Consider the following 19,382-nt stretch of genomic DNA (forward strand, 5'->3'; position numbering starts at 1 on the left):
ATAGATAACTTTCAAGTTCATCACATCAACGTGTTCAGAACCCAATTCATCATCTCTCACATGCCCAAACCTGATTCTCCATCTGATTCCCCATATCAGCTACCATCAGTTATCTAGGCAGCATGCTGGAGATCTATGAGTTAGTCTTGATTTATCTTACTCTTCCTTTACCAAATCAAATGCCACTACATTATGCCTGGCTTACATCCTATATTTCTCAAATCCGTTCCTCCTTTCAACCCACACCATCACTACCCTAGTCCAGTCACTAACCTCCTCTTGATCGTTTCTATCAATAGCACCTAAGCCAGGCTCCGGGATTCCTGCTTTGACTCACACACATCATTGCCAAAGGGGCTCATCTAATTTGCAAATCCGACAGTTTTCCTCCAGCAATGAAAACGCTTCCGTCGTGTTTTGTTTGCTGCTATAATAAAGTTGAAGGTCGTCAGCTTGGCAAAACATTTCTTCTCCGAACTTGGCCTCATCCTGCATCTCCTGCCATTTGCCACTTTGCACCTTCTAACAATATCACACCGAGTTTTATTCTCCCACTAAACATGCTACCCCACGCCCTGCACCACTGCTGAAGCAGATGCCTCTGTTTGGAATACGCCGCTTCATCAGGGGCCCAATTCCAGCTCATCCTTCCATGATCAACTTCCACCTTATCCTCTTCAGGTGGGTAAACTCCCCCTCAGAGCTCTCTCACCGTTCTGGACATATACCTCTCCTAGCAGGTACCACTGTGTTTGGAATTGTCCCTTTCTGTACGTGTCTCCTCTACCGGACAGTTATTCATCTTCACACGCCTAGTGACTGGTTGGCATATAGTAAATACTTTAGAAGTGGTGGTCGAATCTTTAGTGAAGACCATGGGCTCAGTGTGAATAACACTTCCCTGACCTATGTATCTATTAAACCTGACATATACATACACAAAATATGTGTATCTATATAATATATGTATGTATCTATATACATAGGTGTATATGTGTGTGTGTGTGTATTGTTTCATTGGACGTAACTGTTCTTAGCAAACTCAAGTCCCAGTTCCCAATGCTTCTTTCTTAGAACAGGGGTCAGCATAGTACCTACGGTAAATTTTACACTTAGTAAAAGTAGGCTTTTGCAGGCCATGTGGTCTCTGTTGCAACTGCTCCACAATGCTGCCGTATCACAAAAGCAGTCATAAACAAATGGGCGTGGCTTCATTGCAATAAAGCTTTATTTACAAAAAGAAGCAACAGGCCAGATTTGACCCATGGATCATAGTTTGTCTGCTCCTGACCTAGAGGCTTCCAAACAAACTCTTTAAAACGACGACAGCTGCCTTCCACAGGAGGCCTACATGCCACCGCCGTATCTCTAGTGATCCCTGAGAAGTTCCAGCTCGCTTTGTGAGTTCTCAGCACCAGGGTTGCTGGGCTGCAGAAAACAGCCTTTGCCGCCACGGCCGGGAAGCGGGTGGGGCGACAGTATGCTCGCTTGGTGCTGAGGAAAATTAACACTGACTCCAAAGAGAGGTCCCCGAGGATGAAGTGGAGCTTGCGATCACCATCATGCAAAATCCAAGCCAACACAAGACCACAGACTGGTTTTGGAACGGACAGAAGGACGTGAAGGATGGAAATCACATCCAGGTTCTGGCCAGTGATCTGCATGAGAAGCTCATAAAGAGTAGGAAAACCCAAGAAGGATTCAGGGGCTACTTCTGGTGCCTTTATTCCAAGGCCAGCACCCCAAAACCACGGGGGCAGTGGCCACACCGTGGGTGTGACCAAGAAGAAACAGGTCTACAGGTCTGTTTTTATACACCTGAAACAAATCTAACCTCAAGCCACTGGTCTTTATTATGTAAAATTTCCCTTCTTACACTTTGTGAAACTAGGGGCAGTACTTACCCATCTCTGGCCGACTGGCACTTCTACCATTCTGTATAATTCTACTTCTTTATAAACTGGATCCGCCATATGATTTGCACCTTTTTCATAGCACATTGGGATGCCATTTGTTAGAGCTGGGAGACTGTTTACAGTAACTGGGTCCTCCCACCTTGGGCTTCTCTTTCTCTTGCTGGCGTGCCTCTCCTCCCCTTCCCTCCTTACTCTCCTCCGGAAGAAGACAGAAGTAAAATTGAGCTTCAATCGCATACTTTTTCCTAAGTAGATCACAGCCAAGTTGACTCTACCCAATGGGCCTGCTACTTCTTTGTTCCTCTTTTTAAGTCACACTTTAAAAGTGGTGTTTATTGTCCCCTGTGTATTTGCCAAGCTCTACTCCTTTTGACCTCCGGATTTCTGCTGCTTCTATGTACTTGCTCTTGGACAGGTGCCCTTTCTTCGTATGACACTTTTTTATCTTATAAGAGAAGTGTTCACTTCACTGCAGCGGGACAGCAGGCTGTAGAGAACTGGGAGCTGGAAAAGGATTTTCAGGTATAGGGAAAGTATTCAGCTGTGGCAGGTGAGGCAGGAACCCAGCTGACCGGGCTTTGATATCTATTAGACTACTCCATGAAGGCAGGGTTTGTTGTTTTGTTTTGTTTTCTATTTTGATCACTACTATTTTTCCAGGTCCTAGAACAATGCCTGGCACTCAATAAATATCTGTTGAATGGATGAAAACGGTTATCAATGGACAGAGCAGCATTCAGGTGAAAGATCAGCCAAACAGTATTCAAAACCATATAACCAGGGATCCTATTAGGTAGGCAGACCCTGATTACAGATGATCCAGGACAGGTGACTTGAGCAAAAAGCACCGGGCAAGTCTGCCGGCCGGTAGCAGAGCTTCAGCACTGCCAAGGCATTAGGAATAGAAATGCACACTGGGAAAGAAACATCCTACAAAGTAAGGGAGGGCTCTTGTCTTACAAGTACGCTGCACCCGGCATTTTATTCACCATGGGCTTCAGGCCCACAGGCAGTGGCAAACTTCAGTTTTATATATGAGCCACATCGCTGGGAATAGCAGCAAAGCTGTCTTGATGCTGATGTCCAGTTAGGCAAACGCTCCTTAAATTCCCCCTGTCTAACCTAGTTCCTGATTCTCACCTAAAAATTTGGAATAAGATTTCCTAAAAATCTATTAGTCAGATTTTTTCTTTAGACTCAAAAGCAGAAGTAGAGAGAACTTTACCTGTAATTCCCCTGGTGCCCAAAGAGGGCACCCATACTATAGGGTGCCAAACTGGATTCAGAGATGGAGCTAGCAGCTATGGTATCTATCCCTGTGGAGTGACCCACAGCCAGTGATATTTTAGAAGCTTGGGGAGCAGGCAAGGCTGGACTTGATGATTCTTGAGAGTGAAATTCTAACTTATCTGTATTTCTTAAGTTTTACATTTGCTAAGTGAATTTCTTTTAAGCGAGGTCGTACAAAATATAAATATAAAAAACAAAAAATAAAATATAAATTAAAAAAAATTCTAACGTATCTGTATTTCTTAAGTTTTACATTTGCTAAGTGAATTTCTTTTAAGTGAGGTCGTATAAAATATAAATATAAAAAACAAAGAAGGAGTTTTACAGGTGAAATAACTAGGCAGGTGTCTTTTTTTTTTTTTTTTTTTTTTTTTTTTTTTTTTTTTTTTTTGCTATTGGCCAGATCCGTGTCTAGGCTATGCCTCTAGTTCCTAACTCAATGTCTGCTGGGAGCCAATAAAAATGTGTTGCATAAACGAATATGTGAATATATGAATGAAAATAGCCAACTGATTAAAATCATTTCATCTTATTTTGTTTACTTCAATGTAGTTGCGTCAGGATTGACAATTTTGATGTAATTCCAGGTCTTAATTGAGAAGTGTCTCAGTGCTCATTCGAGTCAAGGGGACAATTAGGGCTCCCTGCCTAAGGCACAGAAGGATGTCTTAAAAGAGCAGGTAAAAGTATCATATTCTACCAACTTACAAAGGCATTTTTCTCTATTTTTTAAAGGCTTTGAGCAAGATTCTTGAAAAGAGCTTTAAAAAATACTGTATCATGTACCAAGCACATGACACTTGAGGCAGTTTCAGTGTAGAAAAATAATGAAAAGACAAAAATAACACAAATCTACTATAAATTATATAATACTTTGAAGTCTATAATTTTTCAATAAAAACACATATAGATATTTGTAAAAAAGTAATAACACATATGTGAGAGACATACTTACGTCATGATTAAGACCATACATAAACTTTGAGATTAAATGGCCTGGGTTTGAATATATTTATCCACTTGCTAGTTTTGTGATCTTGAGCAATTTTTTTCCTCTCTCTGAGGCTGAGTTTCCTCACCTGTAACATGGAGGTGATCATTAAACCTACCTCATAGCATTTTTGTGAGAATTAAATGAGATACTGTATGCAATGGGCACAGTGCAAGATATATAGCACAATAACAATTAATATTATTTATTCAGCTTACAGACATACTTGATGTAGATATTGAGTCACACATTCTCACAGTTAATTCAATGGCTTCTCAGAAATATGAAGCCAACAGTTTGGAGACTGAGAGTAAGCAGGAACTTCCCACCAAGAAAGCTAAAGGCCAGAAACTTGATGAGGATTCAAGCCAATTTAGAGGTTTGATCTAGAATCTGGTCTTTTCATCATTCATCTACGGTAGATACCAGAGTTTCCTTTCCAAATGCTCAGTAAAAATAGTAATGCTGCTGTTGCTCATTTTTATACATTTATGTGCATCCATGGCATCCCTTTTATTATAATAACACCTTAGCAATAACTAATGAGAACATACTAAGTGATGTTAAATAATATAAATTTTTTCCCCAAGACTGGGAACAAGATTTCCCAATTCAAATCCCACTTCTGCCACCATATAGCTTTTCTCTGAGGCTCAGTTTTGTCATCTGAAAATGAGGCAGTAGAGCAGAGGTTTTCAAGGCCACTTCTAGCTCTAACACTCTGACTACGCCATGCTATGACAAGATCACATGTGTGGAAGCCAGGGCTAGCCCTCCCTGTTTTTACTTTTATGACTTTGGAATCTCTTTTCTTTCATCTCATTGTGTTTCCTCCATGACATACTTTAACTAACAGTGCCCATCACCAGAGGTCTGATTAAAGTGCCTAGGGCACTTCACAATTCATGATAGTTTCTTATTTTTAAAACTGTGCTGTAAAAATAAAACTAAATTAAAATAAAATTTAAAAAAATAAAAACTGTGCTATAAAATCTCAGCTTCTTAGATATGTCCCCTCTAAATGATAAAAAAAAAGCTTTAAACTGGTTACTCAGTTAATCTATACCATTAAAATTAGTGTGTCTCCTAGACATTAAAATAGTAGACTGACCTTCCTAATAGGGAAATAACATAAAATTTGAAATAGAACTAAAATATACAGAACTGTACAAACATTAAATTAAAGCACCAAGAGTCAATATTCCCATCAATTCCTCCATGAAGCACAAGGGATCACCAAAAGCCTATATGGAATTTTTGACAGTTAATTTTTCTGACCTCCAAACATGGCAGTTTCACATGGTCCAACCTGATACAAAATGGAAATATGAGCAGCAGGTGAATGATTTCAACTAGCCGCTCAGAGTACATTTTTCCAGTTGGAAGAAAAATCATCATAGGATTGGACACAGCTTCTAGATGCATGAATTTTTCAGTTTATGACCATAAGGGAAAAAAAATAGAGTTTGAAAGAAATGATGGTTTGAGGATCCCCTGTGATGGGCGGGAGGGTCAGCTAAGTGATGAGAGCTGAGCTGGGACAGCTGGCCACTCTGATGTGGACAGTGATCCTAGGGTACAGTTTGCAGGAGAAGGAGGGATAGACCCTAAAAGCAGTGTTCATGTATAGTATCATGTCATCTGCAAACAGTGACAGCTTTACTTCTTCTTTTCCTATTTGGATTCCTTTTATCTCTTTATTTTCTCTGATTGCTGAGGCTAGAATTTCCAAAACTAGGTTGAATAAGAGTGGTGAGAGTGGGCAACCTTGTCTTGTTCCTGATCTTACTGGACATGGTTTCAGTTTTTCACCATTGAGAACAATGCTAGCTTTGGGTTTGTCATATATGGCCTTTATTATGTTGAGGAAAGTTCCCTCTATGCCTACTTTCTGCAGGGTTTTTAGAATACTAAGGATGCTACCAGAAAACTACTAGAAGTAATCAATGAATTTGGTAAAGTAGCAGGATACAAAATTAATGCACAGAAATCTCTGGCATTCTTATACACTAATGATGAAAAATCTGAGAGTGAAATTAAGAAAACACTCCCATTTACCACTGCAACAAAAAGAATAAAATATCTAGGAATAAACCTACCTAAGGAGACAAAAGACTTGTATGCAGAAAACTATAAGACACTGATGAAAGAAATTAAAGATGATACAAATAGGTGGAGAGATATACCATGTTCTTGGATTGGAAGAATCAACATTGTGAAAATGACTCTACTACCCAAAGCAATCTACAGATTCAATGCAATCCCTATCAAATTACCACTGGCATTTTTTACAGAACTAGAACAAAAAATTTCACAATTTGTATGGAAACACAAAAGACCCCGAATAGCTAAAGCAATCTTGAGAACAAAGAATGGAGTTGGAGGAATCAGGCTCCCTGACTTCAGACTATACTACAAGGCCACAGTAATCAAGACAGTATGGTACTGGCACAAAAACAGAAATATAGATCAATGGAACAGGATAGAGAGCCCAGAGATAAACCCACACACATATGGTCACCTTATCTTTGATAAAGGAGGGAAGGATATACAGTGGAGAAAAGACAGCCTCTTCAATAAGTGGTGCTGGGAAAACTGGACAGCTACCTATAAAAGTATGAAATTAGAACACTCCCTAACACCACACACACAAATAAACTCAAAATGGGTTAAAGACCTAAATGTAAGGCCAGACACTATCAAACTCTTAGAGGAAAACATAGGCAGAACACTCTATGACATCAATCACAGCAAGATCCTTTTTGACCCATCTCCTAGAGAAATGGAAATAAAAACAAAAATAAACAAATGGGATCTAATGAAACTTAAAAGCTTTTGCACAGCAAAGGATACCATAAACAAGACCAAAAGACAACCCTCAGAATGGGAGAAAATATTTGCAAATGAAGCAACTGACAAAGGATTAATCTCCAAAATTTATAAGCAACTCATGCAGCTCAATAACAAAAAAACAAACAACCCAATCCAAAAATGGGCAGAAGAACTAAATAGACATTTCTCCAAAGAAGATATACAGATTGCTAACAAACACATGAAAGAATGCTCAACATCATTAATCATTAGAGAAATGCAAATCAAAACTACAATGAGATATATCATCTCACACCGGTCAGATTGGCCATCATCAAAAACTCTAGAAACAATAAATGCTGGAGAGGGTGTGGAGAAAAGGGAACACTCTTGCACTGCTGGTGGGAATGTAAATTGATACAGCCACTATGGAGAACAGTATGGAGGTTCCTCAAAAAACTACAAATAGAACTACCATACGACCCAGCAATCCCACTACTGGGCATATACCCTGAGAAAACCATAATTCAAAGAGTCATGTACCAAAATGTTCATTGCAGCTCTATTTACAATAGCCAGGACATGGAAGCAACCTAAGTGTCCATCAACAGATGAATGGTAAAGAAGATGTGGCACATATATACAATGGAATATTGCTCAGTCATAAAAAGAAACGAAATTGAGTTATGTGTAGTGAGGCAGATGGACCTAAAGTCTGTCATACAGAGTGAAGTAAGTCAGAAAGAGAAAAACAAATACCGTATGCTAACACATATATATGGAATCTAAGAAAAAAAAATGTCATGAAGAGATTAGTGGTAGGACGGGAATAAAACACAGACCTACTAGAGCATGGACTTGAGGATATGGGGAGGGGGAAGGGTAAGCGGTGACGATGTGAGAGAGTGGCAGGGACATATACACACTACCAAATGTAAATTAGATAGCTAGTGGGAAGCTGCCGCATAGCACAGGGAGTTCACCTCTGTGCTTGTGACCACCTAGAGAGGTGGGATAGGGAGGGTGGGAGGGAGGGTGATGCAAGAGGGAAGAGATATGGGAACATATGTATATGTATAACTGATTCACTTTGTTGTAAAGGAGAAACTAACACACTATTGTAAAACAGTTATACTCCAATAAAGATGTTTAAAAAAAAAAAAAGCAGTGTTCAGGTAAATCATGACAGCCAATTGTCGAAAGCTTTTCAAAATCATAAGCAAGAGAAATGAAAGGTCTTCCTAAGGCTAAGAAATCCAAGCAAAGTGATAACAGTTGAGATGAGTAAAATTGCTAAGTAACTTATACCTCACTTTTGTCATTACTTCAAATCTTAAGCCAAAATAATAATTTATTAAACGATTTTTGTAGGAATTAAATGAAATCGTGTGTATAAAGGACTTTGTACCTGATAACTGCTGGAAAGTGTCAGTTCACTTGGTCTCTCTCCTGGCTTCTCAGGGTTTGATCACAGATCTTGCTAGTGAGGGGAACGTCTTGAAATAGAGCCCAGAATGATTACCCGAATAGCCGCTGGTGAGTGTGTGTCAGAGGGCGCTATGTCAACGCACAGGTTGCTACATTTTTCTTTACAATACCAGGAAAATACTTATGTTTGCTCTCCCTCCTTCCTCAGCCTGAATGGCTTCTCAGCGATGGAAACTTGGCTTCCTCGGGCACTGCTCTAAGCTGATTTGATGAATGTCACCCCAATGACCCCCTTGGTTCCAGTTCAACACAGACTCTGAGTGCCATGCTGCACTGGATACTTATTGATGCTTTTGTCTTCCCTCCCCGCCTGTGGCTTCTCTTTCCTGGTTTACCTCTACTTCCTTTCATCTATTCTTCTCTGGTTCCCTTTTTAAGTGCCAGTGCTCCTGCAGCTCTTCACTCATTTTCAAGTGTTTCTCCACGACTTTCTCCAAACCCACGACTTCCTCTACCACCTATAAAGGTTCCTATACCTGTATCACCATCCACATTGTCTGCTCCAGTCTCTGGCCTGTAAATCCAACTACCAAATGCATAGATCCACTGGAGTGTCCCCAGAACATCTCAGATTAAACACAACTCTAAACTCCCTAAGCCTCTGATCTCCCATGATCTTTTGCTGATGGTTTATACTAGCATTTATCACACGATACAGCTGGGGGGTTAAACATATATTATCATTTTTTTTTGAAGACAGGGATTGTTTCCTATTCAACTTAGAGTTGGATCAGTCTGGCAATAATCCTGGCAAAGCAGCGGCACACAGTAGGCATTCACTAAGTATGAGTGAGCAAGTCAGTGCAAGTCTTGTGAGGCTGCTGACTTGAATCTTCGACACAGAGCATCTCTGCTCTGCCTAAGGGTTTCCTTCTTCCCTTAGTTATGTCTGGGTTGTGTTTTGGTTACGGGGTTGCTTTGTTTTCAACTTTCTGATTGTTACTGGGTGATTTCCTTGCAACTCTCTCCTGCTTGCTATGCTTCAGAGACTCTCAGATTTCCATTTGTAGTTAAATGGTCACATTTTTATCAGCCTCCGGAATGGAACAGGGTCTTGGAGAGGTTCAATTGCAACCACACTCATATTTGTGGACTGTTAACAGGCAGGGAAGGAATTTGGCAGGAGGCTCCTTATCTCTTCCCAGAGTCACCCCTCGTGTCTTATGAACGGTCTGCTTCCTCCGAAAGGACCTCGCTTTCTCACTATTCCACACTCCAGTTTGAATGTTTATTCTATTGGTAATGGATCTACAAACTTTAAAAATGAGGGGGTTTATTACCCTTGAAATAAAAATGAGAGGGTTGAAGATTTTCTTTTTTAGCTCTTGTGGGATGTCTTTTTGTTATGGTTTTCCTTTCAAACTGTAAAACAGATACTCTAAATGCAGTAAGAGAATGATAATGTATTTGCCATTCCCATGCTAAGTTATTAGGTCAAAATTTGGCCTTTCTTTTCTTTATTCCATGTCTGTGTCTGCCTAAATGTAGAATGACCAAATAAAAAGTAAAAAGTAAAAATGTAAAATAAGAAAATAAATTATAAACACTAAAACAAAATCCCAGATACTCTATAACTGTTTTTTTTTTTTTTTTAATTAATGGAAGACTTCTACTAAAATCAGGGTTTGGGAGAGAAATACAAACTGTTTGCCTTTTACAACCACATTATAATAAACTTCCTTTATCTAGAAATGTTGGGAACTGAGACAGTCTGATTAATTGAACATTCTAGTTAATCAATCCAAAAATATTTCTTAAATGTTTTCTGAACACTGTCCTTGACATTGAGAAGAAATCAGAATAATTTTACAGTACAACTGAGGGTAAGGAGAAGTTTAAGACATGCAAAAATGTATGAACAACTTAAGACCATAGTAGCAAACCGGGTAAATCCTTAAACAGGCCCCTGGAACTGACAAAAATCCTCCTATAGCCCTCTGGCCAATTTATTTTCCCATCCTCCAAAATGAGTAGTCAAGCCTTCTCCACTCTCCTCAAGCTTCTGATTCGATATGGCGGCAGCCACGGCCACACCACTGACTTCAGGTATACTCCTGGCACCTCTCCCACTCTGTGTGACCCTGACTCCTACCTCATAAGACAGAAGAACACATAGAAGCCCTCAGGAACTTCCTCATCTTCCTGAGGCCGAATGTATTAACCCACCCCCATCCCTTTCACTCCACTCTGATATAATGAAAGATCTACCCCTTCTCCTATGTAAGACCAATCCTTCCACGGTATGATGGGCTCCTCCCACACCCTTCCTTCTCAGAATTCTTAAATAGAGATGCTTATTCTTTCTCACTTCTTTTTTCACCTTTTCATCACTCCCTCCATCAGAATTTCCCATCAGAATAAAAACAGAAGATGTTTTTAAACATTTAAACATTTTAAACGATTAAAAGTTTTAAACCTTTAAAAACTCTCAATGCAAATCAAAACTACAATGAGGTATCAGCTCACACCAGTCAGAATGATCATGAAAACGTCCACAAATTACAAATGCTGGAAAGGATGTAGAGAAAAGGGAACCAACCCTCCTACACAGTTGGTGGAAATGCAAACTGGTGCAGCCACTATGGAGAACAGTATGGAGGTTCCTTAAAAAACTAAAAATAGACTTGCCATACGATCCTGCAATCCCACTTCTGGGCATGTATCCAGACAAAACTATAATTCAGAAAGGTACATGCACCCCTCTGTTCATAGCAGTACTATATACAATAGGCAAGACATGGAGGCAACCTACATGTCCATCGACAGATGAATGGATAAAGAAGATGTGGTATGTATTTACAATGGAATATTATTCAGCCATAAAATAGAATGAAATCATGCCATTTGCAGCAACATGGATGGATCTAGAGATTATCATTCTAAGTGAAGTAAGTCAGAGAGAGAAAGATGAATACCATATGATATCACTTATCTGTGGAACCTAAAATATGACACAAACGAACTTATCTACGAAACAGGAACAGACACACAGACATAGAGAACAGACTTGGGGTTGCCAAGGGTGGGGGAGGGATGAAGCAGAAGCTTGGGGATTAGCAGATGCAAACTATTATGTATAGAATGGATAAACAGCAAGGTCCTACTGTACAGCACAGGGAGGATTCACTGTCCTACGATAAACTATAATGGAAAACAATAGGAAAAAGAATGTATGTATAACTGAATCACTGTGCTGTATAGCAGAAACTAACACAACATTGTAAATCAACTCTACTTCAATAAACTAAATTTTTTTTAGAAACTACTTCTCTCAACTCCCACTGTCCCCTGCAGAGACCGTGCTGTCCTCTCCCCCTTCACAGGCACGTTTTGTAAAAGAGTAGTCTACACCTGGAGTCTCTACCTCCTCAATTCTCATCCACTCATCAACTCAATCTGGGTTCTGCTCCATCATTCCTCCAGAAGAGCTCTTGCAAATGTGACCAATGTGCTCCGTGTTGATAAATTCGATGGGTCTTTTCAGAGAGCGTCAATGATCACTTACATGATACTACTTCATAGGTCTATCTGTGAGAGGTGACCCCAACCCTGAGGCCAGATCATAGCCAAATCATAGCTCTGTTATTTAATGCTTCTGTACCTCAGAGAAGTTACTGAATCTTGATGCCATGATTTCCTCATATAAAAAATGTAGCTAAGTAATAACTAAACTCAAAGACCCGTAGGAATTAAAGGCATTAATTCTCTCACACACATATATAAACTAGTCAGATTAGAGCCTAGAAATCACCTTTCTTCTGAACCCTGGACTCACATATGGAACTGCATCCTGGACATTTCCACTTGGATGTCTCAAAGGTACTACATCAGTCTTCTATTTTTGCTGTAATAAAGTACCACAAACAGTGGTTTAAAACAAATTTATTATCCTATACTTCTGAAGGTTAGAAGTTTGACATGGGTCTCTATAGGCTAAAATCAAGGGGAAGGTAGGGTTTCCTTTCTGGAAGCTCAAGAGGGAATTCTGTCTCCCTGCCTTTTCCAGCTTCTAGAGGCCACCTGCATTTCTCGGGTCATGGTTGCCTCTCCATCTGCAAAGCCAGCAACATTGCATCTCTTTCTCTGACTCTCTTCTGCCTCCCTCTTCACTTAAAAAAAAAAAAATTGAGATGTTACTCACATACCATAAGATTCACTATTTTAAAGTATAAAATTCAGTGGTTGTTAGTATATTTACAAAGTTGTATAAGTTTCACCACTAATTCCAGAATTTCTCCATCACCCCAAAAAGACATCCTACACCTGTTAGCAGTGACTCCTCATTCCTCTCTTCCTCAACCGCTTCCAACCACTAATCTACTTTGTGTCTCCATGGGTTGCCTATTATAAATGCTCTGTATGCATGGAAACATATCAATACAATACATGGCTTTTTGTTTCTGGCTTCTTTCACTTAGTTCACCCATGTGGTGGCACGTACCAGTACTTTATCTTTTTATGGCTGAAAATACTCCATTGTAGGGCTATACCACATATTGTTTATCCATTCATTAGTTGATGGATATTTGGGTTGTTTCTACCTTTCGGCTTTATGAATAATGCTGTTATGAACATTCATGTACAAGGTTTTGTGTGAACATGTGTTTCCAATTGTCTTGGGTATAGATCTAGGAGTAGAATCATATTGTAACACTATATTTAACCCTTTTCGGGAACTGCCAAACCGTTTTCCAAAGTGGCCGAGCCATTTCACATTCCCATCAGCAGTGTACAAGGAGTCCAATTGCTCCAAATCCTCACTAACGCTTGTTATTTTTTTTTTCTTTCCTTTTTCTTCTTTTTTTAAAAAAAAAAATTTCTATGGTCATCCTACTACGAAATGGTATCTCATTGTGGTTTTGATTTGCATTTTCCTAATGACTAATGATGTTGAGTATCTTTGTATATGCTTATTGGCCGTTTATGTATCTTCTTTGGAGAAATGTCTAATGAAATCTTTTGCCTCTTTTTAACTGAGTTTTCCTCTTTCTATCATTGAGTTGTAAAAGTTCTTTTTATAATCTGGATAGCAGACTCTTCTTCTCAGATATATGATATGAAACTACTTTCTCCCATGCTGTGGGTTGTCTTCTCACTTTTTTGATACCGTGCTCTGATGCACAGAAGTTTTTAATTTTGATGAAGTCCAATATATTTATTTTTTCTTTGGTTGCTTGTGCTTCTGGTATTATATCTAAGAAGCCATTGCCTAGTCAAATGTAATGAAGATTTACACCTATGTTTTCTTCTGTTTTACAGTTTTAGCTCTTGCATTTGGGTCTTTGATCCATTTTGTTAATTTTTGTATATTGTGTGAGGAAGGGATCCAAATTCTTTCTTTTGCGTGTGGATATCAAATTGCCCTGGCACTGTATGTTGAAAAGACTATTTTTTCCCCCATTGAATGGTCTTGGCACCCTTTCAAAAATCAATTGACCATAAATATATGAGTTAATTTCTGGACTCTGATTTCTATTCCACTAATTTATACATTTATGCTTATGCCAGTACCACACATCTTTGATTACTGTTTCTTTGAAGTAGGGTAATTTAAGAACAGAAAGTGTGAGTCCTCTAACTTTGTTCTTTTTCAAGATTGTTTTGACTATTTGGGGTCCTTGTAACTCTAACTGAATTTTAGGATCAGCTTGTCCATTTCTGTTAAAAAGGCATTTGGAATTTTGATAGGGATTACATTGTATCTGTAGATTAATTTGGGTGTTATTGACATCTTAATAGTGTCTTCCAATTCAAGAACACAGAATGTCTTTCCATTTATGAAGGCATTCTTTAATTTCTTTCAGCAATGTCTTGTATTTTTCAGTGTATAAGTCATATGCCTCCTTGGTTAAATTTATTCTTATTTTGTATATTAATCTTGTATCCTGCAAATTTGCTGAACTAATTAATCATAATAGCTTTTTCATGGATTTTTTAGGGGTTTCTCTATATAAGATTATATTTGGAAATAGAGATAGTTTTACTTTTTCCTCTTCAATCTGGATCCCCCCCCCCCCCCCCCCCCCCGTTGAATAGAAGTGGTAAAAACTGACATCATTTGCTTGTTCCTGATCTTAGGGGAAAATCTTTAAGTCTTTTACCATTAAGTATAATATTAGCTGTGGCTTTTTCATAGATGCCTTTTACTAGTTTGAGGAAATTCCTTTCTGTCCCTAGTTTGTTTTGTATTTTTTTCATGAAAAAGTATTTTGGTCAAATGGGTTTTTTTTGGCTTCTATTGAAATGATCATGTGGAGGTTTTGTTCTTTTCTTCTATGTACATTTCATTGATTCAGTTTTGTACATTGAAACAACCTTGGATTCCTGGAATAAATCCCCCTTGGTCATGGTATATATTCCTTTGTATACGTTGTTGGCTTGGTTTACTAGTATTTTGTTGAAGATTCATAAGGGATATTGGTCTGTAATTTTCTTATGATGTTCTTATTTGGCTATGGTATCAAGGTAATATTGGTCTCATAGAATGAGTTAGAAAGTGTTCCTCTCTCTTCTGTTTTTGGGAAAGATTTGTGAAGGATTGGTGCTAATTATTCTTAAATACTTGGTAGAATTCACTAGTGAAACCATCTGGTCCTAGGCTTTTCTTTGATGGAAGCTTTACTGATTCAATCTCCTTACTTGTTATAAATCAGTACATATTTTCTATTTCTTATTGAGTCATTTTTTGTAATTTGTGTCTTCATTTCACACAATGAAATGTATCCATTTCATCTAGGTAATCAAATTTGTGGCATATTGTTATTTATAGTATTTCATCATAAGCCTTTTTATTTCTATAAGGTTGGTAGTAATGTCCCCTTTTTCGTTCCTGATGTTAGTAATTGAAACCTCTCTTTTTATCATGGTCAATCTATACTTAAAAATGTCAATTTTTTAAACATCTTTATTGGAGTGTAATTGCTTTACAATGGTGTGTTAGTTTCTGCTTTATAACAAAGTGAGTCAGCTATACGTATACATATATCCCCATATCTCCTCCCTCTTGCATCTCCCTCCCACCCTCCCTAGGTTGTCACAAAGCACCGAGCTGATCTCCCTGTGCTATGTGGCTGTTTGCCATCCCACTAGTTATCTATTTTACATTTGGTAGTATCTATAAGTCCATGCCACTCTCTCAAAAAGTCTGTCAATTTTGTTGATCTCTTCAAAGAACCAATTTTTGGTCTGTTTCATCTCCTGTATTATTTTTCTATTCTCTATTTTGTTTATTTCAGTTGTAAGATTTATTACCTCCACCCTTCTGACTGCTTTGGGTTTAGTTTGCTCTTTTTAAAATTTTCTCTTATATCCTAAAGTAGAAGTTTAGGTTATTGATTTGAGATATTCCCTCTTTTGTAAATGTAGATACTTACAACTATAAATTTCCCTCTGATCACTATGTTTTTCTGTATCCCATAAGTTTTGGTATGTTGTGTTTTCACTTTCATTCATCTCAAAGTATTTTCTAATTTCCTTTGTGCTTTCTTCTTTGAATCATTGGTTCTTCAGATGTGTGCTGTTTAATTCCCTGATATGTGTGAATTTTCAAAATTTCCTTTTGTTTTTTATTTCCTTCCATTGTGGTGGAAAGGACATATTTTATATGACTTCAGTCCTTTTAAATTTTTTGAGACTTGTCTAATGGCTTAACATATGGTCTATCCTGGTGAACATTTCATGAGTACTTGAGAAGAATGTGTATTCTGCTGTTTTTGGGTGGAGTGCTCCACAAATGTCTCTTAGGTCGAACTGGTTCATAGTGTCATTCAAATCTATTTCCTTGCTGACCTTCTGCCTACTTAGCTATTCATTATGGCAAGTGGGACACTAAAGTCTTATTATTGAAGTGTTATTAAATTATTAAAGTATTATTATGTTGACTATTTCTCTGTTAAATTTTGTCAGCTTTTGCTTCATAGGTACTGGGTTTCTGTTAGGTACATATATGTCTATATTTACTATATCTTCCTGGTTGATTGACTTCTTATCACTGTAAGATATCCATCTTTGTATCTAGTAATAATTTTTGTCTTTGAGTCTATTTTGTCTAGTATTAGTCTCTGTTGGTTACTGTTTGCAGGTATCTCTTGTCTACCCTTTTACTTTCAACCTATTTGAGTCTTTGGATATAAACATTGTTGCATCATGTCTTTTAAAAATTTATCTGCCAACCTCTGTCTTTTAACTAAAGTATTTAATTCATTTATATTAATGTAATTATTGATAAGATAGAATTTATCTGTAGATATCTATTATTCTATACATAGTAAAATCTATTCTATTCTGCTCTTTTGCTATTTGTTTTCTATATGTCTTATGTCTTTTGTGTTCCTCAGTTCCTCCATTACTGCCTTCTTTTGTATTAAATAGATATTTTCTAGTGTAGCATTTCAATTCCCTTGTAGTATTTATCTTTTACTATATATTTCTGAGTTATTTGCTTAGTGGTTTCCCTGGGGATTACCATTAATATCTCAAGGTCAGCTAATTAACAACCTTAATTCTATCTGTAACCTTAATTCCTCTTTGCCATGTAATATAATTTATTCACAGGTTCCAGAGATTTGGATGTGGAAATTTTGAGAGGACCATTATTCTGTCTACCACAAGTACCTAAAAGTCAGTATGTCCAAGACCTTTTCATTAAATGTGTGCCCACAAACACACACATTAATAGACTACACAAAATAAACAAGCAGATGACAAATTCTTGGTGCTCTGCCAGTGCTTCCCAGTCTCAGCAGCTAGCTGAATCATTTATGCTGTTGTGTATACTAGACCTAGGAGTAATCTCTAAAACCTCCCCCTCTCTCTCTCCAAATCCCATTTATCAGTAAATGCTAGTGATTTACCTCCCCCCAAATTTCTGTATTTCTACTTCCATCACCCTAATCTAAACCACTTTTATTAACCTTTTTTTTTTATTAGTATGCCCCAGGAAGACCTTTTAGACATTTTTTCCTAATTGCCCCACCCATGAAATATAAATACCACAAATATACTGGAGAGCTGTGATTTACATATAAAAAGAATAATTATAAAGCTTACTCTTTTTGTTCAATAGAGGATTAAGAATGGCTAAGTAAAATTTCTGAGTTAAAAGGTCAGAATGGCCATTATCAAAAAGTCAATAAATCAAAAATCTACAAATAATAAATGCTGAAGAGTGTGTGAAGAAAAGGGAACCCTCCTATGCTACTGGTGAGAATGTAAACTAGTACAGCTACTATGGAGAAAAGTATAAGGCTCCTTAAAAAACTAAAAATGGGGTTACCATATGATCCTGCAACCCCACTCTTGGACATATATCTGGAAAAGATGAAAACTTTAATTTGAAAAGATACATGCACCCCAGTGTTCATAGTGGCACTATTTACAATAGCCAAGACACGGAAGCAACCTAAATATCCATCGACAGATGAATGGATAAAGAAGATGTGGTACATATATACACTGGAATATTACTCTGCCATAAAAACGAATGAAATAATGCCATTTGCAGCAACATGGACAGACCTAGAGATTATCATATGAAGTGAAGTAAGTCAGACAGAGAAAGACAAAATATCCTATGATATCACTTATATGTGGAATCTAAAAAAATGAGACAAAATGAACTTATTTACAAAACAGAATTAAACTCACAGACACAGAAAACAAACTTGTTGCCAAAGGGGAAAGGGGTGGAAGAGATAAATTGGGAATTTTAGATTAACAGATACACACTACTATATATAAAACAGGTAAACAACAAGGACCTATTGCACAGCACAGGGAACTATAGTCAATACCTTGTAATAAACTATACATATATATATATAAAACAGAATCACTTGGCTGTACACTTGAAACATAGTAAATCAACTATACTTCAATAAAATAAAAAACAAAAAAAATTTTTAAACCGCTAAGTTAGAAAGCTATCAACACTTAACTTTAAAACTCTGTATGCTGAGTAACTTTTAATGTAATTTATAGGCTTATATAAATTGTAATGTATCAAAAATATGCATATAAGCAAATGAGCAATTTATATAAATACATAATAATAGCCATGGAATCAAGTTCTTAAAATCATTAAATTGTCACTTTCAGCAAAAGTAAAATTATTAAAAAATTGAATTAATGTCTTAAAAATTATTTTTAGTGAACTTAACTTTTGACTTTTGCTTGATATGAGAAAATAAATTTTAATTTAATTAGCTGCTAATAGCCGTTCAGATATTGCTGCCATTTTTTCTCTTTAGCATTTGATGAATGATTAGTCCATTAACTTGTCAAATTAAATATCAATAAATATAAACTATATTCATTTAATTCTCAAAGCTCAACTCACGCACAAAAGCATGAAGATCAAACATAGACAACATCTACAAGGTGGCCAATAGCAGCCCATACCCATGCTCAGGCCATCTCTTGCAATATGAATTCAAGATTGAATAATCAGGCCTTCCCTGGCGACACAGTGGTTGAGAGTCCGCCTGCCGATGAAGAGGACGCGGGTTCGTGCCCCGGTCCGGGAAGATCCCACATGCCGCGGAGCAGCTAGGCCCGTGAGCCATGGCCGCTGAGCCTGAGCGTCCGGAGCCCGTGCTCCGCGACAGGAGAGGCCCCAACAGTGAGAGGCCCGTGTACCGCAAAACAAAACAAACAAACAACAACAAAAAAAAAGATTGAATAATCATGTAAGAGAAAGTCCTTCGTCACAGCTACGGATTTCCCATAGTTACAGAGCACTGATCTTGCATACATTTTGTGTATCTTCCATGAATTCAATGCCAGTGCTGCTCATGTGATACCTCAACACAACACCGAAACTCAGTAAGAGAAATTAAATACTAAGGAATAAGATTTTATCTGCTAGGGCTGGGCTTTGGAAGTTAACA

The 19,382-nt window shown here is 37.7% G+C and overlaps 1 pseudogene; it reads left to right on the plus strand.

Annotated features, from left to right (window-relative positions):
* Positions 1–595: 595 nt before the first annotated feature.
* Positions 596–1,833, plus strand: LOC131768216 (small ribosomal subunit protein uS13-like; annotated as a pseudogene).
* The last annotated feature ends 17,549 nt before the right edge of the window (positions 1,834–19,382 follow it).

Source organism: Kogia breviceps, chromosome 13 (genome assembly GCF_026419965.1).
Source record: "Kogia breviceps isolate mKogBre1 chromosome 13, mKogBre1 haplotype 1, whole genome shotgun sequence".
Lineage (NCBI taxonomy): Eukaryota > Metazoa > Chordata > Mammalia > Artiodactyla > Physeteridae > Kogia > Kogia breviceps.